This window comes from Microtus ochrogaster, chromosome 26 (assembly GCF_000317375.1).
Source record: "Microtus ochrogaster isolate Prairie Vole_2 chromosome 26, MicOch1.0, whole genome shotgun sequence".
NCBI lineage: Eukaryota > Metazoa > Chordata > Mammalia > Rodentia > Cricetidae > Microtus > Microtus ochrogaster.
This window is the reverse complement of record NC_022025.1, coordinates 3,488,123-3,508,563: the sequence shown is the minus strand read 5'-3', so window position 1 is coordinate 3,508,563 and position 20,441 is coordinate 3,488,123. Positions and strand designations below refer to the sequence as shown.

Below are 20,441 nucleotides of genomic sequence, written 5' to 3'. Positions count from 1 at the left end.
ACCTTCAGAGAGCATCACTGCAGCTATGAGAGTTCACTCCACCTTCAGAGAGCATCACTGCAGCTATGAGAGTTCACTCCACCTTCAGAGAGTATCATTGCAGCTATGAGAGCTCTGTCATTTGCTCCCATTCCCTCTGTCTCAGCATTGCAATGTTTTGAGGACTCCAGAGTCACATTTTAACATGTTCAAAATCTCTCAGTACACTTCAGTTTTAGCCACTGTGATTTACAGTTTCTTCTCAAAATGGTCTTCTGCATGCAGCGTCTCTTTTTCTATCCTTGTTCCTGTTTCTCCCTCATCTACTTTTGCTCTTGTGAAAGGAATTCAAGGACAGTTAGGGCTCCCACATTCCACTCAAGTGTTCCCTGCTCTTAATGATCACAGGAACAAAGCTCAGTAGTTCCCATCAAAAGTGTAGAGTTGAAGAGGTAAGAGCCTCAAAGACAAGCTCACTGGGTGTACACCTTTGCTGCTCTCCTCTCTCCAAGTAAACGTGGGCGGGAAGGAGGTCCTCAGGGCTTCCCTTTCCACACTGATAAATGAGGAAGTGATGTTTGGCTCATCTGTCTGGAGAATATTCCATGGCATTCAATAATAATGCCCTACAGAAAACCAGATTGACTCAGGGATGTAAGGGGTTTGGAGACAGCTCCTAGCTCAGGGGAGTCACAGTCAGATGCTGCCATTAACATGACCCTGGGCAAGCACGGAGAGCCAGCAAGTTAGAAGGGTAAGTGACAACGGTAGAGAAGTGTGAAGAGGGTAGAGGGTGGGCACAACGAAGACAAGGAAGCCACACGCTGCTCTATCTGAGGATCAGCAGGCACTACTAGGGAGAGACAACGCAGAGCTGGGGTGACTGGGGCAGGGATTTCCTGGTAAAGGATTCTAGGGCTCTGTTGGTCGAGAGTGGCACACACAGTGAGCGTTTTATTTATGTTTCCTACCCTGGTGAGTCAGTAACACACACAAGGGTCGTGTCCTCACTGAGATATTAAATCAACACAAGAGATAATAAAATTCTTCTTTGAAATTAGTTGGTTAATTTTGAAAACCATAATAAAATAGATCTTGTCTTGGTTACTTTTCTATTGCTGTGATAAGACATCACAATGAAGGAACTTATGGAAGAAAATGCTTATTTGTGGCTTAGAGTTTCAGAGCATAAGAGTATGTGGCCATTGTGGTGGAGATCGTGACAGCAGGCAGAAAGACATGGTGCTGGCCGGTTGCTGAGAGCTCACACTTTTAGCCACAACCATGAGGCAGAGGGAAGTAACTGTAATGTTATGGGCTTTGGAAACCTCAAAGCCCAACCCAAGTGACACACCTCCTCCAATAAAGCCACACCCCCAATCCTTCCCAAACAGTTCAACCAACTTTGGACAAGCATTAAGACATATGAGCCCATGGAGAACATTCTCATTCAACCATCACAGAGCTATATAAACAAGGTTACATAATTGATGGATTGTGTGGACATAGTTCAGGAGACAGACAAGGGGCCCAGAGGGAAGAGAAAAGATAACTGTATAAAGAACTCTGGTAACAATGTCTCTGTGAAAGGCACTTTCCCATGTTTTCAGATCTCTCTCTCTCTCTCTCTCTCTCTCTCTCTCTCTCTCTCTCTCTCTCTCTCTCCCTCCCTCCCTCACACACACACACACACACACACACACCCGTAATTCAAGTAGCAGGAGGAGTAGGCAGCTAAACGCCAGCCTGGGATACCTAGACACACACTCTCTCTCTCCCTCCCTCCCTCCATCCCCCCCCTCTTACACACACACACACACACACACACACACACAGAAAGAGAAAGAAACACACACATATACAAATATACACACAGACACTCACATGGCTGTCTGGAGATGATGTTCCTGTTTGTACTCACACTGGAGGTCAACAATACTAAACTTTAAAAACTGAAGAGAAGCATTTTCAACTCAAATTTTGACATGACAGTCTTTGCATCACATATGGGCCTCTGGATATTCTATGAGCAGCAGTTCAGCAGGTCGAAGTCTTGCTGAAGAATGACTACCGTCCTGGTGGTAATGTTCTTGTAATGCCCACAGCAGCAAGCTCTTTCCTAGGCATCACCCTCATCCCTGTACGGTGCTCTGTTTTTCATTGAGACCGTAAACCCTATGGCTTCCACATGAAAGTTAATGGGACAGACAAACCACACGAGACTGTTCTTTATGACAGACGTGGCCATCAGGTCCTGGACTCCATTTCTTCAGTGCACATTCTTGAAGCCTTTGCTCAGGAAATGCAAAGTGGGCACAATGTTCAAAAGGGAAAATGAGAATGAAAAATTAATTTTGTTATAAGGCCTTTCAGAAGGGGCAGCGTGGGTTAGTGGATGATGGGCAAGGACAGGCATCTGTGCACTAGGGGAAGTATGTGCCTTGTCTCTGGACCAGATTTTCATTTGCATGAACTAAGTTCCAATGCCAAGACATTTCAAAGTTAGCAAAAGAACATTGCCTAAAAGTAAAAAACAATCTTTTGTCAATAACTTATGAAAAAGAAAATTCAATTTGTGCTATCAGAATTTAAGAGTCCCCATACACATAAGTAAATGAGTTTATAGTATATGAAAGCCTCTGCCATCTCTAAATAACATGTCACAAGAGTTGAGAGGTCTTTTTTTTTAACTTTTTCTTTTATTTTTTGAAGTCATAATAGAACTGCATTTTACCTCCCCTTCCCTCACTCCAAACCTTCCATATACTTCTCCTTGCTCTCTTTCAAATTCGCAGTCTCTTTTTTCATTAATCATTGTTATGTGTGTGCATGCATACACATGCATTCCTAAATACATAACTATAACATGCTCAGTCTATATAACCTTAGTTACATGTATGTTTTCTGGGTTTAACATCGGGAACCACAGCAATGGCCAGCATGTCACAATAACCCTCGTGGGGTTATTGTGCTGTAGGGGCACACATCCCTTGGCAGTAAACAACAGCTCTATAACTGGACTTAAGACTCACTTAAGAAGAAGAAAAGCATGCGTGGTACTGAAAACCTAGGCAACTATACAAGGCTAGTGAAGTCATAGATCTCAAGGGAGTAACCCACAACCAGCAGGCTAGGAAAACAGCATAATCCCTCACTACATCCCAAATACTTGCCCTTATACCCATAGGTAAGTGTAGTTCTCACCCATAATTATGGAAACTTCTCTCCACAGCAAACAGATCACTAGAGAAGACTACAGTCAATCAAAACGTAGAGTTAAGAAGAACAGTCCCAACTGATTCATGGAAAATATGCCCCCTACGCTGAAGGCTCTGGATCACTGCAGGAGAGGGAGTGGGAAGACTGTAAGAGGCAGAGGGATCAGGGAGTCTGCTGTGAGACTGGAAGGTCAGAAGCTATACCCATAAAGTCTCACCAACAAACACGCGCTGAACGAGGACAATAGACACTAAAGTGGATACGGAAAAGTCTAGGGGGCCTCAACCCGACACAAACAACTACAAGAATCTAAGCAATGTTGAGAGGAAGAAATAGTCTTCCCGGGGGAAAGCACACCACTTGGTTACCGGACACTAACCGGTCAGCTCTGAGAGGTCTCTTAAACACCCATTTGTGCAGGTCAGCTTTAAATCTACCCAAGCAGCCTGGGTGCCTCCAGCTTCCCACAAGAGCTGCAAAGCCTGGGACTCCCTTGGGGACACTCCTGGCCTGGTGAGGGAGGTGAAGAGAGGAGAAATCAGTTTCCTTCCTTATGACAGAGGGTCTCTACAGGACACGGGTGGGTGTGGGGGAGGACACTATGCTTGGCTCCCCTGGGGAGGGGAAAACCTCAGTGCAGCGGAAGTTAGTGAGACCTGGAGTACCGAGTCAAAGGCAGTACCAATAAGGAAGGCATGGGAGCACCAGCGGGCAACTAGGAGGACAACTGCAGCACTTCATTTCTCCAAGCTGCTGACGCCCTGCAGCGCTTGCTCCCTTGCTTTCATTTCCTAAATGGCTGGCTGCTGCTTTGGCCAGCTGGACTCCCACATCTGCCTCACCTTTGCCTGAAAGAGTCTCTGGACAATCTAGTTCAAGGCCCATATTGCTTCTCTGTGATCCCAGAACACCTGGTGGTCGACAGATAACTTGTTTTCCCATTGAACTGTGGGTCTCATAGTAGAGACCCTGTTTACCCTTAGAGTCTTTGTGTTCACCACATGTCTGGTACTCAATACAGATTTGGAAAATGTTGAATAACTGGACGGACGGACGGATGGATGGATGGATAAATGAATGGATGGATGGATAGATGGATGGTTGGAAGGATGGATGGATGGATAGATGGATGGTTGGAAGGATGGATGGATGGATGGATGGATGGATGGAATTAATGGATTGACAGATGGAAGATGGATGGAGGGATAGATGACTGGGTGGATGACAGGTGAATAGATGGAGGGAGGGATGGATGAATTGATGGATGGATGATGGATGAATTGTTGAATGGAGAGATGATGGATGATTGGGTGGATAATGGATGGATGGACAGATGGATGGGTGCATGAATGGATGATGTATGGATGTAGGTGAATGAATGGGAGGATGGCGAATGTATGGTGTGTCTGGATGACATAGTAAAGTACTTGGCCTCAGACTGAGAGGCAAAGATCAGGTAATGAATCCAAGGGGGTTATATTTATCTATTAAAGGGTTTAGTACCAATTATGAGAATGTAAATTTTATGTAGAGTTGAAATAGTCCCCCAGGACAAAAATGCAAGTTCCCCCACTACTTTCTGGGATAAACATAACACTTGCTGGTCAAATGCTGGGGTAAACCAATAAATTAATAGTAAGATATATGCCACCCATTATTCAAAAAGAAAGGCAGTAAATATCAGAGAGTGATCAACAGTAAAACATAACACTTTTTGAAGCATATATAACTGTGTGTGCATATAGTGAGTCATGATGCAAAAATGTTTATCTAGTGGTTAGAACCAATTCCTCTTCCAACAAGAAGCTAAAAGCATAAATTAAGAATGCAAGAGATAAAAGAAGTTTAGGCTGAAGGGCAATGGATTTAGCTCTGAGTCTGTTAAATGTTAGAAATGCCTTCAGGTCAAGAGAGGGGTTGTACGCAGGGCAACTGGAATCAGATACGGGTCGTGGGGAACAATTTCAGACAGGAAGAATTCTTTGGAACTCCTCAGCATATATGTGGTAATTGAAAGCAAATGTCAAATACAAGTTACGAAATGGTCTCAGTTTCCTGCGCTCCCACGCATGTCAGAATCGTGTCTCTGTGACGCACTGGAGTGTTTGCCATCTCTATCAGCAAGCTTAAAACAATAATCCTAGACTTGCTTTTCTGGGATTGGTCCTGACATTACTGCACCAACCTTACTCTCACCAGCCTTAGTTGACAGGAATAAGAAGAACAGGGTCCCTCTGTAGAAATATTTGATTTACAAATCCATTAAGAAAATAACTAGAGCTCAGAGTTAAAAAAAAAGTGCTTGCTTGCAATATTTACTTATACTACCCAACCATTAACAATTACAATAATGCTTATGTTTTTCCAACTTGTATTTGCATGAGCCTTGGGCCTGCTAACATGGAGCACATGGGCTTCCCCACCAAGAACACCCAGGGCTTCGGGAGAACAAGGACCACCAGAAGTCCTCCATAGCTTAAGAGGACCTAGAAGTCTCTAACAGAGACTCCAGCACAGGGTGATTCTGGCATATGGGTGTGGATAAGACTGGATCACACCAGTGTGAATAATGAAAGTAGACAGAAATGCTGGGTTCTTGCTTCATGCTTTCAGGCTTCATGGGCATGGGCATATTAGAACTGATGACTATAAGCTATGAACCCCAGATGAACAGAGAACCGAATAATGCATTTTCACCTGAATCTATGAAAGCCCTACGTAGAACATCTCTAAAGTAACACTGCGTCATGGCTCGTGTCTTGACTCATGAGTGTTTCTGGCTCCTCAGTGGGAAATCCTGAGGACAGTCATAGCAAAACTCAATGGGATTAACATACACCACACTCTGGAAGAGATGCTGAAGAATGAAAAGAGAAAGGGAAAGCTGATGGTTCAAAACCCTTGTCAGGAGAGTGCACTCTCCATCTAGGACGATGGTCAAGTGGAGTGCAGATACATCATATTGCCCAGAACTGCACTGTGGGGGAGGAGACGGGTGGTGAGAAGCAAGGGTCCAGGGAGCATGGTGACAGGCAATCTTAAGAGGACACGGCGGTGGCAGAACTGGCAAGGAGAGCTACAAGATGAGTTAAGCTAAGAAAAACGGGCAAGGTGCAAGAAGAAGTAGGTCAAAGATGCCTGGGACAGAAGAAAATACTGCCGGCAAATTTAAGCATGGAAATATCCAGAAATGCACCTTGCATGCTTCAATCAAATTGTTACTATGAAGGTTTGAATCTGGCGCTTCTCCACAGCCTTGGGTCTCCAGCTGGGGTGCTATTTTGAAAGGTTATGGTGCCTGGAATTTGACTCCACTCCAGATCTCTGCTTCCTTGCGATTCGCCTCACACTGCCACTTACAGATAACACTATTCTTGCTACCACACCTTCTGAATCACCTCTAAAACAATGAGCCAACACAAATCTTTCTTTCCTTAGGTTGCTCTACAGGTATTTTTGTTGGAGTAAAATGGAATCTAAAACAGCCATTCTCTATTTATCTAGAACTTCGGAGGCAGCCATGGGATTTCTATAAGGTATTGAGTAAAGGCAGTAATGTCTGTCTGCACAGGGATGGGTGGCTGAATGAGGTAGAAAACCCTTCACTCTTTAACTTTGGATCACACTCAGTGTCTCTTCACACCTGAGTTGTTGCTTTCCCGACCACAGGGCACTGTCTAAGAGTAGGTTAGTTAGGGAAGACCCACTCTAAATGTGGGTGGCGCCACTCCCTGGGCTGGAGTTCTAGTTGTATAAAAAGAAACTGAGTACCAGGGCTCATAGCTCTCTGCTTCCAGACTGTGCATGTACTGTGACCTGCCACCTCAATTACCATGTGATACCATGGAAAATAATTCCATCGTTTAGTTGCTTATGTCAGGCACGCTGTCATGGCAACAAGACTAGTAGTTAATGTACCACCTGCGGTGGTTTGGATAAGAATGGCTTCCACAGGCTCCTATCCCTAGGTGATTTCCTGTTTGGGAAGGATTAAGAGGTGTGGCCTTGTTGGAGGAGGTGTATCACTGGGGGTGCTCTCTGAGCTTTCAAAAGCCCACCTCAGGTTCTGTGTCTCTCTCTCTCTCCTTCCCTCTTTCCCTCTCTCTGCTTGCCGCCTATGGGTCGGATATAAAGATCTCATCTAGTGCTCCAGTCCCAGGTATTTCTTCTTCCCACCATGATCATCATGGACTATCCCTCTAAAAGTGCAAGCACACTCCTTAAATGTCTTCTAAGAGTTGTCTAATTCATGGTGCCTGTTTACAGCAAGAGAACAGTAATGAATGAAGAGAAACACACTAAGGCCTGACAACATAGCCCTCTCTGATAAACGCTAAAAGTGGTGGCATCATGGGACCAGATTTATGACTCATCAAATTCCTGGAGACTCAGGTGGACATGGTAGACCAGAAATTGGGTGAAAGTGGCCACAGAAGGAGGCTGAGGAAGGGCTCTTACTTGGCACACATGACAACTACCAGGAGTGAGTAGCTAAAGCAGCTATGTTGCATGCTCACTTGCCAGATTCCTCCCTTTTTGTCACCTGTTATCTTCACTGCCTGGTGCTGGCACGTGTGACCATGCCTGGCTTTAATGTGGAAGCTTGGGATTTGAACTCAGGCCCTCATATTTGAGCTACAAACACTCTTAACCATTGCACCATTGCCTGAGCCCACCCCACCCCCCAGCTTCTGGTCCTAAGGCCAGTGGTGGGATAATATTTGATCTAGAGCAGCCTTCCCCACAGTGGGAGATACGAAACCTCACATACAAGTGGTTTCAGTTGACAAATAGAACTTGGCATGACAGTTACTGTCTTGAAGAAAAGTTGTTCCTTCTTTGGCTCTCTTTCAATTCTTTTGAGAACATTAAGAAAAAAACCTCTCATCTTGTACCTTGGTGTTTGTTTTTTACAACCCCCAAACACTTGCCACACGTCCCTTTGATGAGGAAGTGGGCCTTAGGTTTAGAATCCCGGGTGGGTAAGATCAAACTTAATAATATTTCTTACTTACTTTCATTGATTTTATCTTACTTTATTTTCTATTTTGGAAACTCCTAAGAGATTTCTGCTTTCTGTAGTGATACAGACAAGCAAAATTATTTGAAATGAGTTGATTGAAGGGATAATATTAAACCAGGGACAGCAGGCTATGGTGTTGCAGCAGAGGTCTCAGAAACAAAGACAGAGAAGCTGACGAGGGGATCCACTGTCTTGGTCAGGGCGGGCATTGCAGTGTTGAGGCAGCAAGTAGACCCCTAGGAGTCACTGCAGGTAGGCTGCTTGTAGAACTAAATGCTGAGAAGCGGTGTATATAGATCTACCCTCCATTAGTAATAAAGAGCAGGGGACCAGGGACTTCTCAGGACTGCACTCAGAGCAGAGCAGTTGAATATAAAGACACAACAGGATTTCCTAAGACACTTTTAATGTCTTTCTTGCTATTTTTATACATGTCTCAACCATACTAATGTTAGTTTTCCTGATAGTTTCTGGTTTTAATTTCCCTGGGTAGTCTTAAATCCACCCATTTTCTCCTTCTCTTGGCACATCCAGTATTCGTACCGTCCTCCAAGTAATACAGTTGTACTCCGGACTGTCTCTGCGACATCAGATCGGAAGTGCCACTCTGAGAGGAAAAGTCTTCAATGGCCAAAGACTTTTCACTGCAGACGAACGGTCTCCCGTGACTCGTGACTCGCTGTGACCTGCTGCCTGTGACCTGACTGAGGCCTACAGACCTCTCTTCCCTTATCCACAATTGTTTACACATTCTTTCCTCTTTGTGCTCTGTCACACTGGTCTTGAGAGCCTGCATCTGGCACATTCTCTCGCTAACCACAGCTTTCCCACATGCCATTCTGAAGCCTGGACATCTGGCCCTCTCCATGTAATTAGCCGCTGCCTAGTCTCTCAGCTCTGTGCTGAAACCTCATCCTCAGGTCAAGTCCCACGGCCTGGGTGTTAGGACAGGATTCCTGTAATAAGCAATTGCATCGCCATAGGCTACATAGCAACTGTCACAGGCTAAATTTTAGTAAATCTTAACTTTGCCTTCAATGACTTCTTTGTTTGTTTCTTCCTTTACTTTCCATTCCTTTTCCTACCTAAGTCTGTGGCATAAAGGAGGCCCTTAATATTTGTTGAATAAACTACATAGACTTGGAGAATGACTAACGAGTAACAGACTACAGAAATTTATTCTTAATATTCTCCGAATAAAAGCTGTGTCTCATATACACAAGGTATATATTATCCGTACTATTTAACTTTATACTCCTAAAGAACAGAAATGCATATTCACATTTTATTTAGGAACCAGGCAGTTGGATGGTTTAAATAAAAGGTTCTGTACTAGGATGCAAGAAAAAAGGTTTGATATGTGTGTACTCCTGTCCCCAGGAACACTAAGTAGCTCATGATTGTCAAAGCCACGCGGACAGTACCACCAAAACTTTCCCTTTACATAAGGGTCTAGATGAAGCCAAGATTCCCTATGGAATTGCTCTAAACTTGACAAAGTTCAAATTTCTGTGTAAAAACTACTTAAGTCAAATTTTATACAAAATAAAAACGAAATGGGTCCACGTCCTGAATTCAGAGAAGCAGGGCCACATTGAGCTTCTGTAAGGTATGTTAACTTTAGCCCGACATTAGTAAAATTAGTTGTTATTCACTGGGGTAGCTTATTACCCCTGGGAAACACAGGTCAAGGTCGTAGAGTGAGAAAATGCTGGTCACCTGACTAGAAAGGCAAGGGTTCTAAGAGCCATACTTCCTGTCTCCCAGGGACCTGGGAGTCATGAGGTTCAGAGTTTCAGGAACACAGATTTTGTCCTTCTTTCCCCTCGGCACACATGCACACACATTTAAGTGTGTCAGTGCATGTATATTGAGTGTAGGTGTGCCCATACATACACGAGTACCCTTTTCAACATTTTTATCAATGACTTGACAGAGGCAGAGAGGAACTGCCTTACACTTACAAAAGAGACTTGTGGGACCAGGGAAACTCAGGGCGCACAGTACGTGCTCAGCATGCAAGAGGCCCAAGCGCCAATCATAAGCACCCCCAAACTGGTGAGGATGTTTAATGTACAGTACAGCAGAAACAACCATCTACCTAACGCAGAGAAAGCTGGCAGCAATAAGCATAAAGTTCACGACTCGGGCCCCACTTAGCTGTTCATGATGGAAAAGAGACAGCAGACAGTAGGTGACATTTGAAAGCCCACCGGAGAGCTTCCTGAAGCCCACCACTTGTTAGCCACACCCATTTCCCAGCGTGTGGGAATGGCCAGTGACCTGTCTGAACAAAGGAATGTGAGAAAGGTAAGATATTGCTTCTGTGACTATGTTGTAGACTCCTATTTTGCGAGAAAACTCCCTTCCTGGCTTTTTGTAAGCAAACAGCTATGGTGGGAGGGTTCAGAGACAAGAAGCTGTGGTTGATCCAAGCCAACAGCCAGCAAAAAATTGGTGAGTCAGTACAATAGCCAGCAAGAAACTGTTTCCAGCAACCACATGAACTTGGATGTCTGTCCTTATCTAGTTTGCCTTATTTGAACTTGCAAGCCCCAGCAGATTCCTTGATTGCATCCCTGTGAGACCGGGAACCAAGAGGAACCATCTTGTCCAACTCTGGAAACTCCCAACCCACAGAAATGTTGAGGTGATAAACACGCATTGATTTGGCGAGTTTCTGGCAACACTTTATACAGCAACAAGCAGCTTCTGCTGTGGCTGGCACAAGGAATACTGTGCCAGTGGCTGATACCACACATGAAAATGGCTGGGGAATAAATAGGGCAGTCTTCAACTGTAGGCCAGAGGATGGTGGGCCCGCATCTTGTGAAGGCATCTGGAAACGTTTACACGTGTTGAAAAGAGTGGTTTGGGCTCTTATCTCTAAGCGATGAAAAACTGCCTTGTCTCCCAGAGGGGAATTAGCATTGTGCCCAGGCAGATACAAACCAGCATCGAGGGAGTAAGATATTCATAAAAAGAAAGAAATGAGAAAAGCTGTGTAAAATGCAATGAGCGTGTTCACGAGAGTTAGGAGAGCTAAGGGCTGCATGATCGCAGTTTGCATTCACATAAAGGTCAGATTCTGCCCCCAGAATGGAACAGCCGTGATATAATACGGTGGCAGAGAATCTGGATGTATGTCTGCTGTTTTTATTCAGCTATAATTGAACTTGAAATACAGACAAAGGTGAATTAATAAACAGGTTTGACTAATGAAAAAGATAGAAGTCATTCACAAAAGCTTTCCTTTTATATTTACTTATATAACTACCCAGTTACATATATATTTATAGCTCTGTTCTTTCTTCTGTAGGTCCTAAGCTACCACAGATAATGGTATCATGTTTTGAGTATTCGCTGCAGCAATGGCATGCAAGCTGGCTGTGGGATTTCATAAAGACTACTCCAAGCAGAATGGATAAGCACTGGTGTGTGTGTGGCGGGGGAGGGGAGGCATCCAGAGGCAGAGGACATAAGGGATGGGGGTGGTTAGAACAAAGTAACATCACATGCACCCATGGAGATGCCATAATGATGCCCATTACTTTGCACGTTAAATTTAAAAAGTTAACTAAGAAAAAGTAGTGATAAGGTGAGATCATATTTCTTTAAAATCAAAAGGAAACAAGACTCCGTTTAAAATGCCCGGATTCTGGGCTGTGGTTTGCAGAGCAGCAGAACCATGGTGAAGTGCTGAAGAGCCACACGCATTACATAGAAAAGGCCAGCAGGGGGAGCCTGTAGACCAAAAAAGTAAAAGCCGCGGGAGAAAAAGGATACACTATTTTAAACTGGCTGTCCAACTGCAAGAACTGGGTTGAAAGAGAGGATGTTTTCAAATATTTGCAGCGTTCTCAACATGGTCAACATTTAGATGGGAAGGAACTCAGAGAAGTAAGGACAGCTTTTGCAAAGTGTTCAGTACAAATGCAGTTAGCAACAGTCTGGCTCAGGGGTGCCGGCCCCATATGGGACGCCTCTATAAGCATTAAGAAAATATTCACCAAAACAAGGAGATCAGGATAGCCACGTAAGCAAGCATGGACTTGAGTTCAGTATCATGTAAAAGCCAGGCGGTGCGGTGGACCTGCAACCCCAGTGCTGGGGAGGCGGAGACACAGCCCTGAGCATGGCTGACCACTTAGTACAGTTGCGTGGGTGAGCTCCCGTTTCAGGGAGAGATCCGGTCTCAAAACACAAGGTAGAGACTAAGAGAGGAATGTCACTCAACACAGACCTTTGTCCTTCTCACATGTGTGCACACGCAACGGTATACATGTGCATACATATACACATGCACACACAGAGAGGAAACACGGAGAGAGCTGAGGAATTATCTCAGAAAGTAAAGTACTTGTCGTACAAACATGAGGACGGGAGCTTGATCCAGCACCCAGCTGGATGTGGTAGTGCCATGTCTGTAACCTCTGCACTGCACAAAAGAAGCAGGGACAGGAGGATGCCTGGGGCTTGCTGGACAGCTGGTCTAGCCTACTTACTAAGACATCCTGTCACAAAAAATCAAGGTGGAAGATGCCCGAGGAACAACACTTGAGCCTGTCCTCTGGCACACACACACACACACACACACACACACACACCAGAAATAATGGCTGAGACACTCCCACCCCAATGAGTCACTTTACCTGGCCCAGAGGGAAGCAAGGATATGTAAAATATTCTAAAGCTCACTAATATACAACTAGGGCTGAGCTTCCGCCTGTTACTGTCCAACCAGGCAACCCTTAGCGGCTTCTCTGGTAAGTGACTTGTAGATTCACTTGTTTGCTTTTAACCTGAGCCCAGGGCCCACAGATGATTCCCAGAGGAAAAAAAAAAACAAAACAGTTGTTGTTGGAAAACTTTGAGAAGAAACAAAAACCAACTTTTAAATTGTTCCAGAAAATGCTCTGTATAACTAGAAAGTCCTACAGTAAGAACAGTTCACTTAAAATGATTTTCCCCCAAATGTTTTCATTCTTTCCATCTCTCTTTCTCCCGTTGCTTTGATTCCGTCTGCCCAACCCTGACCGCTCACTGCTGTCAGCCCCATCTCAATGACTTTTCTTTTCTGAGTCGGTGAGTCACTGGGACAGGACCTCAGACTATCACTCCCCAGCTGTGCACCACGGGAACCAAGGCAATGAGAAGAGCAGGTAGCAGGCACTATTAAATACATGAACTCAACAGAAGAGGCCATGGAAATACATCCACTGGGCTGCAGAAACTCAGAAGAAGCTGCCTTGGTGTTTGCGAGTTTACATATATGATTCCATGAATTGTTTATCAATCTAGTCAACTGGCCCAATCATGGAGAATGCCAAGAGAAGACATCATCCCTTAAGTGCCCTAGGGAGGAGTCACACACAGCATCAGGAGCCTGGTTGGATCTATAATCCCTGATCCCGAGTCTCTTCCCATCTCAGCATACAGACTTATTGGGCAGACATTATTGATATGACTGTAATTTGCCTCCACTGACTTGCATGCAAGCATCTTATGCATGCAAGAACAGCCAAGACCAACAAACTGAAGCTGAGTGGCCGGCCAGATGACCTCTCAGCTAAGTGACCCTGTCCCTTCTCTGCAGGAACTGCTGACACCCTGTGGATCTCCTGAACATACTTCCTTTAAGGATGACATTCCCATGTGGTTCTTCCCATGAAAACCAAGTTTGTGATCCATTCTCATTTGACCCTGGAAATTGTATATAGAACTGTTTCTCCTCAAACCAAGGAGAAAAATACTGCATTCATTATCTTTTTCTTTCCTTGGACCGGACACACAGAATTTTGTTTAAATTAACTCACCTAGGCAAGAACTAGGTCATTAGAAACCACATATCTAGCCATGTGCTCTCCACCTGAAATGAACTCCACCTAAATCATGTTCATTATTGTCTTTCATTTAAGTAACTTTATTTTTAAGAAGGACATATAACATTTTCTATCATTTATTTTAAGGTTTCTACACAGGATATAATACTATCGCCAATCTTTTAGATTTTCTCACTTATTGTCATATTGCTAAATTTATCCCTGGTGTCACTATTATGTGGATGGAATACGGCTCATCCAGTCTCCTGATCATGGCACCATCACATCTTGTAGGTTTCCACCCTGTTACAGGAAGGAAAAGTTCACCATGAGGCCCGGCAGTAGAAAGCTCCAGGAGACCTAGATTAGCTAGCAATCTACTATCAATGCGGAAGCAAAACAATGATCCCATCTGGGTTGAATTCCGTAAGTCAGAAAGCTGTGAGAGACCCATACTAACTCCCCACCCTCTGAAAGAGTAAACAAACCAAAACCAAATCCTTGGAATGCTAGTAAATCTCCAGGCCAGTTCAAAAAAAGGTAGATTTCACACACACACACACACACACACACACACACACACACACACACACACACAAAAAAAAAAAACCCCAAAAAAATTAGAAAAGAAAACTTAAGACCATGTGTTCTGATAGAAAAGCCTTTCTGATAAGAATCTATCTGCCATGACCATCTCTGTGTTCCTCAGAGGGAGGCAGCCAGGCAGATGGACAGAACTTTTAGACCTTCTCCAAGCTAGAGACTGGGATAGCAAACCCACTCTCAAGGAGGAAGAATAGCATGGACAAAGGCTTCCTAGAAGGATATGTTTGGTGGAGACCCTAACCCTAAACCACATCACTCTAACTAAACCCAAACCCTAACCCAAACCTAACCCTAATCTTAACCCTCTAATCCAACCCAAACCCTAACCAGCTCTAACCTGTGTGGTCCTCTTTCCCTCTTGGCCCCTTGGTCACCAGGTCAAGAGGGGAAAGAGGCAGAAAGTGTGACAGAAAGCTTCGTACATGGCCAGTGTGCACAGACAGAGGGAGGCCCCTGGGAGACAGATTTCGGTAAATCTGCCCAGCTTTATTCCAGAGTATAAGGGATATATAGGGCTGGGGAGCCTGGGGAAAAACCCTAATTTGCAGTAAGTGGCATGTCCTATCACAAAGCTTAGTCTATGGCACTAGGGTCCTATAGCTGAGCTCCTAGCACGCATCTTCTTAGCAGGGATCTGTGCCAGAGGTCAATCTAAAGACTAAAGACTAATTAGACTCTGGTTTAGAGATGAATTTTAGATAAGGTCAATTATCCAGGCCCAAGGACATTCTCCAGATAAGGGCAGGAAGAGAGCAGGAAGTCTTCCTGCGGAGGGAGGGGGTTTCCATATGGCCATCGCCGAGCTTAGAGAGAAAAGTACTAGGCCATAGCAGGCTGTGACCTCTAACCAGCAACACTAACCCTAAGCCCATCCCTCAAACCAAACCCTATGACCACAACCCTCTAACCCCAACCCCAACCCCAATATTCTGGCCCAACTCCAAGCCTAACCCAACCCTAACACATAGGTAAACATAGGTAAAGAGCTATGCTCCCTTAAATGGGTCACTAGTTCCAAGCAGCATTAGTGGGTCAGGAACTGGTATTTAGTTTTGTTACTCATAATCTAAGATTAATAAAAGCAGAGGCCCACAATTGAAAGTTCTGCGACTTAGAAGGACAAGAGCTACAGTGGAAGGCATGAGAAAGAATTTAAATGGCAACCTCCCCATCCCCACCCCTGGATTTTTAGTACAGGTCTAGGACCAACACCTAGGTGCGACGAGGAGGCTTTGAGTACACATCTCCACTAGGTGACAGCCTTGGGTTTCTCCCCACTGTTCTTCAAATTCCCTACATCTTCTTTTAGAGAGGCATCTACTTGGACACAGGATGGGGCATTTCAGAGACAGATATGAGGATCTCGAGAAAGGTGGGGTATACAGAAAGGGGCCATTTTCTCTGTTCTGTGGTGTTCATGGGGGCAGAAGGGACAGGCAGAAGCAGAAAAAACCCTGAGGACTGGCCCAGGCAGACAATGGTCCTTAAGGCTGCTCCTACACTGAGAAAATGTAGGACAAGGCCTGTGTTTGCAGAGAAAATCCATACATTTCGTCACCCTAAAAAATGGTGCTGTTATTGTTAGAGCTGTGAAGGGGTCTACAGGGCTGAATGAATTACCCTAAATCCGTGGCAGGCATACTGGCAGGAAATCGCTACAGGGATTTATGCCAACAGTAGTTTTATTAAAATCATTTATTAAAACGCATTTCAATTCTATTTTCTCATGTGTAGATCCTCGCTTGTGGGGCTTCTTGTATGTATGTAGCTGGGGATTCGCATGGCTCTTGGCTATGGAGCTGGGAATGAAGCCAGAGTGGACACAGAGGCACTGAGGACAGGGGAGGGCAACAGGACACCCGAGACACCACAGCTGAGACGGTGATATGGCCGTGGAGAGGGGGCGGGGCTCAAGCAGCGGACGAGGAGGGAAGGGAGGAGATCAGTGAAGACGCAGTAATGACACCTGGTAGTGCACATGCCAGGTTTTCTTAAAGGGCTGCATTTGAGACATCTTAGCAGTGTATATAAAATTTAGATAGCTAAGATTAAAATTTTAATAAGTGCGAATAGTATTAAATTTTTATTTACTTATCACTGATTTACAAGAGCCAGCGACCATGATCAGCTAGGACACAGCCATGGGAAAAGACAGAGCCTGTATGGGCAACACTAATCCTAAACTCCGGAGCCTAGGGGAGTATTCTTGTCCTGGACTGACTTCTGTCCACAGTGTGGTGCTGTCCTGGCCACCCACTTCCCGCTTTACCTATGTTCCCTTCAGTGGGTTGCTGGCTCCTAGCAGTTAAAGGGTCAGGAACGGGTATTTAGTTTTGCTGCTCCTAATCTAAGACTAGTTAAACAGTAAGAGGAGGCATTCCTAGGATTACAGCTTGGGCCACGCCCTCCAGTCACTGACACCTGAATTTTAGGGTTTCTGCAGTTCGCCGGACAATCCTGAGGTCTGTGGTAACAATGCTTCGGGTGCAGCTTGAAGTTGCTGCGGCTCTTCACTGTAAGAGCTAAATCACTTTGCATCCTCAGTGCCACCACGCCATACACCTTCCTACTGTAAGCTATCCAAGTTTAATAATACATAGGAACACGCACACACACATACGTTCTCTCTTTATGCGTTGCTTGTTTGAGATAGGCCTGGCTTAGCGCATCACTCTTAGCACTCCTGAGTGCTGGGATTGTAAGTGTACCCCCTCCCCCAGACAACTTCCTGGTATACTTTAAAGTACTTCTGTATCAATAACACATCTGGACAATTATTTTCCAATAACTAGAAACAGTAATAGCACGTTGTAGATCCCAGATGCGCCAGCTAAGACGCGGACGCCTAAGCTCATCCATATTCATTCTTCCTTATCTTTTGGCTGATATTTTTGAACACTGACAGGGAAAGCAGCCAACAGCCCTCTCTACCTACTTAAAGACACCAAGGAAAGGACAGTGGGAACCCGGCCTAAAGGAGTCTCTGGTAAGAAGCACAGAGGTTTTAACTTCTCCGATACCAGGAGAATGTAGACAGTTTCTAAAGACAGTGGGGAGAGGGCTCCATCACGTGTGGCTGTGAGATGGGACAAGATGAACAATAAGCCCTAACCCTGCTATATGCTGACATACACGCAGGGCATCGGAGACAGGCAGAGCGGCTTGCCAAGGGTTACACAGGTTAATGGTGACGGGTGGGGGGAGGGAGAGCAGATGGTTTCTGAACTCTGGGGACATTCCCATTAGATCACACCAGAAAAATAACTTCACCGCACATGCTGACCTTGGCCACTTCGGGATGAGCACAAGATAAAGAGCCTCAGCCCGCAGGGTACTTTCTGTCACACCTCTGGAGGAACCGGCTGCCTTGTTATTTCTTGAAAAGCTCTTGGGATGACCAGCCAGTCATACAACACTCCCGAGCTAGCTTATCATGTGGGGTAAGGGATAACGTTTCTGCAAAGTTAGGGTCTGGGATGCCCACAGCTTGACCCCTGCCACAGCTCAGCTGCCGCAGGGCTCCTCACTGCTGTGGAAGGTAACACTGTGTCCCCCCTCCCCGTAACAGGTCACAGGGAGATATGCCTGTCAGGAAAAGGACCAACGCCAGTCCCTCCATGGCTCAGGGGATCCTGGTGCTCTGAGGTCCTAGACTAGCCAGCAAGTCTCCCTCCTAAACGAGTTTGCCCGGAGTCTGAATTTCTAGCCACTTAAGTCCTGTTGCTCAGTGAAACAAGCTGGGGACTGGGGATGGCACTGAGGAGACATGTTTGGAAGATGAACTGTCAGGACTGGGCTGTCATGAGGACCTGAGCTGGATCCCTGGAATCTGCGTGAAAACAGCTTTGCATGGTGGTGAATCCTTGCAATCCCAGTGATGGAGAAGCAGAGATGGGGGACTCCATGGGCTTGCTGGACAGCTGGCTTAGTCTACTCAGGAAGTCCCATCCCAGTGAAAAGATACCGTCCCAGTAAAAAAAGCAAACAAATAAAAGTGATGGAGGAGAGACACGTGAACTTGACCTTTACCCTCCACATGCATATGAGACATCCATGCACACAAGTCCAGCATCCCACTTCTGCTCCAAATCAGGGTTTACTTGTAAATTGTTAAGAAATCCTGGGGACTCATTCTCATACCACATAAAAAAAATACATTAATAAAGGAAGGAAACCATTGCCCCCCTCCTATTTTTCCACATAGCTGTAGAGACTGCACAGGCAGCTGCTGCTTGCTCTTGCCTTCACAAGAGCAGCACTGGCCTCACAGACAATGCCTTTCAGACTATACTGAAACTAAAACGAGCCATTGTGTCTTTCCTTCTCTTACTAGCCTTGTCCCCAGAGAGACCAAGGTCACCCACAGTCCCTTAGAGTACGAGACCTGAGTCTAAGAACAGCTGACCCCTTTATCGCCCCCTCGTTCTGCTCTGTACGCACGGGTGCAGCCATCTAGTGAGCGGAAGTCAGAAAGCTTCCCAGGTTGCTTCCTGCTTGAACTGACCACGCTTCCCCAAGATGCCTTTTAAAACTTCCATTTCTGTCTGCACAGTTCCCCGGGGAGGAATCTATCTCTCTCTTAGCGGGCTCTTCACAGCAGACTTCAGAATGCAGAGGTCTGAACAGGGTGACAGCCCCGACTACAGCAGAGCATAGCATTGCAGCTTCACGGCGATGCATGGGTGATACATGCTCACTCTAGAAAACATGCATGCGGCCATGAGTGTGTATTGTGAAGATTAGAAGCTAACATTGGAAATGCACAGCATTTCCCAGCCCACCCCAAATTCCACATATTTCAGTTGACTCCAGTGGCAGGAGGGAGGTGGTTAAAGACACCCATAGACATATCTCCCCAGTTCCCAAGATGACTGGAGGTCACTTGGCTCTATCTGCATTCAAGGGCAGGTTGGACCTGTGAGGAGGGTAGAAACTCAGTTGGGGACACAGAAAGTTCAGGATGCTCGACTTCAGGGAAGCTGCAAGACACAGCGTTAGGTGCACGTGAGGAGCTGCTAGGGTAGGGAGATGTGCTGGGGGAGCGTGGGCTGTGGGCTAAGGGGACGAGGGTTCTATGCCAGGCCACCATGCACCTCATCTCACTCAACCCCTACAACAATCTGAGCAGGCCAGATTCTTCCACACTGCAAAAGGAGAGGGTGAGATTTGGCTGAGGGTAAGCAGACTCAAGAAGCAGGACTTAAAAGGAGGGTCCGTTATAGGTGGGAATGTAAATTAATAGAAAAATATCTAGAGGCCCTTTGCAAACTGAAATAGAATTACCAGATGACCCAGAAACCCCATGTTTAGCATAAGGACATGAAATCAGCGTGCTCATCGGAACTGCTACGAAAAAAGCATGTGTCAGACAACAAAGGGTATAGTTCTGTGGTTCAGCTCTTCCTAACACGTTTAAGGTCCTGGGTTCAATCTCAGAAAAGATTGAACCATTCTACTCCTTGCTTCTTTTACATTCCACATACAAATGAACAGGGGTATTTCCGGGCCATTTACTTAGGTTAAGTCCTCCAAGTTGCTACATGTTGCTACAAGTGACCAAATTTCTTCCTTTTGAAAGCTGATTTGTGGGGTGTTATGTGTGTTTAGGCCTGTGTGGGGTGTATGTGTGTGTGTGTGCTTAGGCCTGCATGGGGTGTGTATGTGTGTGTGTCTGTGTGTCTGTATGCTTAGGCCTGTATGGGGTGTTTGTGTGTGTCTGTGTGTGTGTCTCTGTGTGTGTATGCTTAGGCCTATGTGGGGTGTGTGTGTGTGTGTGTGTGTGTGTGTGTGTG

At 45.5% G+C, this 20,441-nt stretch overlaps 1 protein-coding gene across 5 annotated transcripts in view; it reads right to left on the bottom strand.

Moving 5' to 3' along the window:
- Window positions 1-20,441, bottom strand: part of Cdk14 (cyclin dependent kinase 14) — a 534,756-nt gene that overhangs the window by 141,734 nt on the left and 372,581 nt on the right. The window lies entirely within an intron of this gene.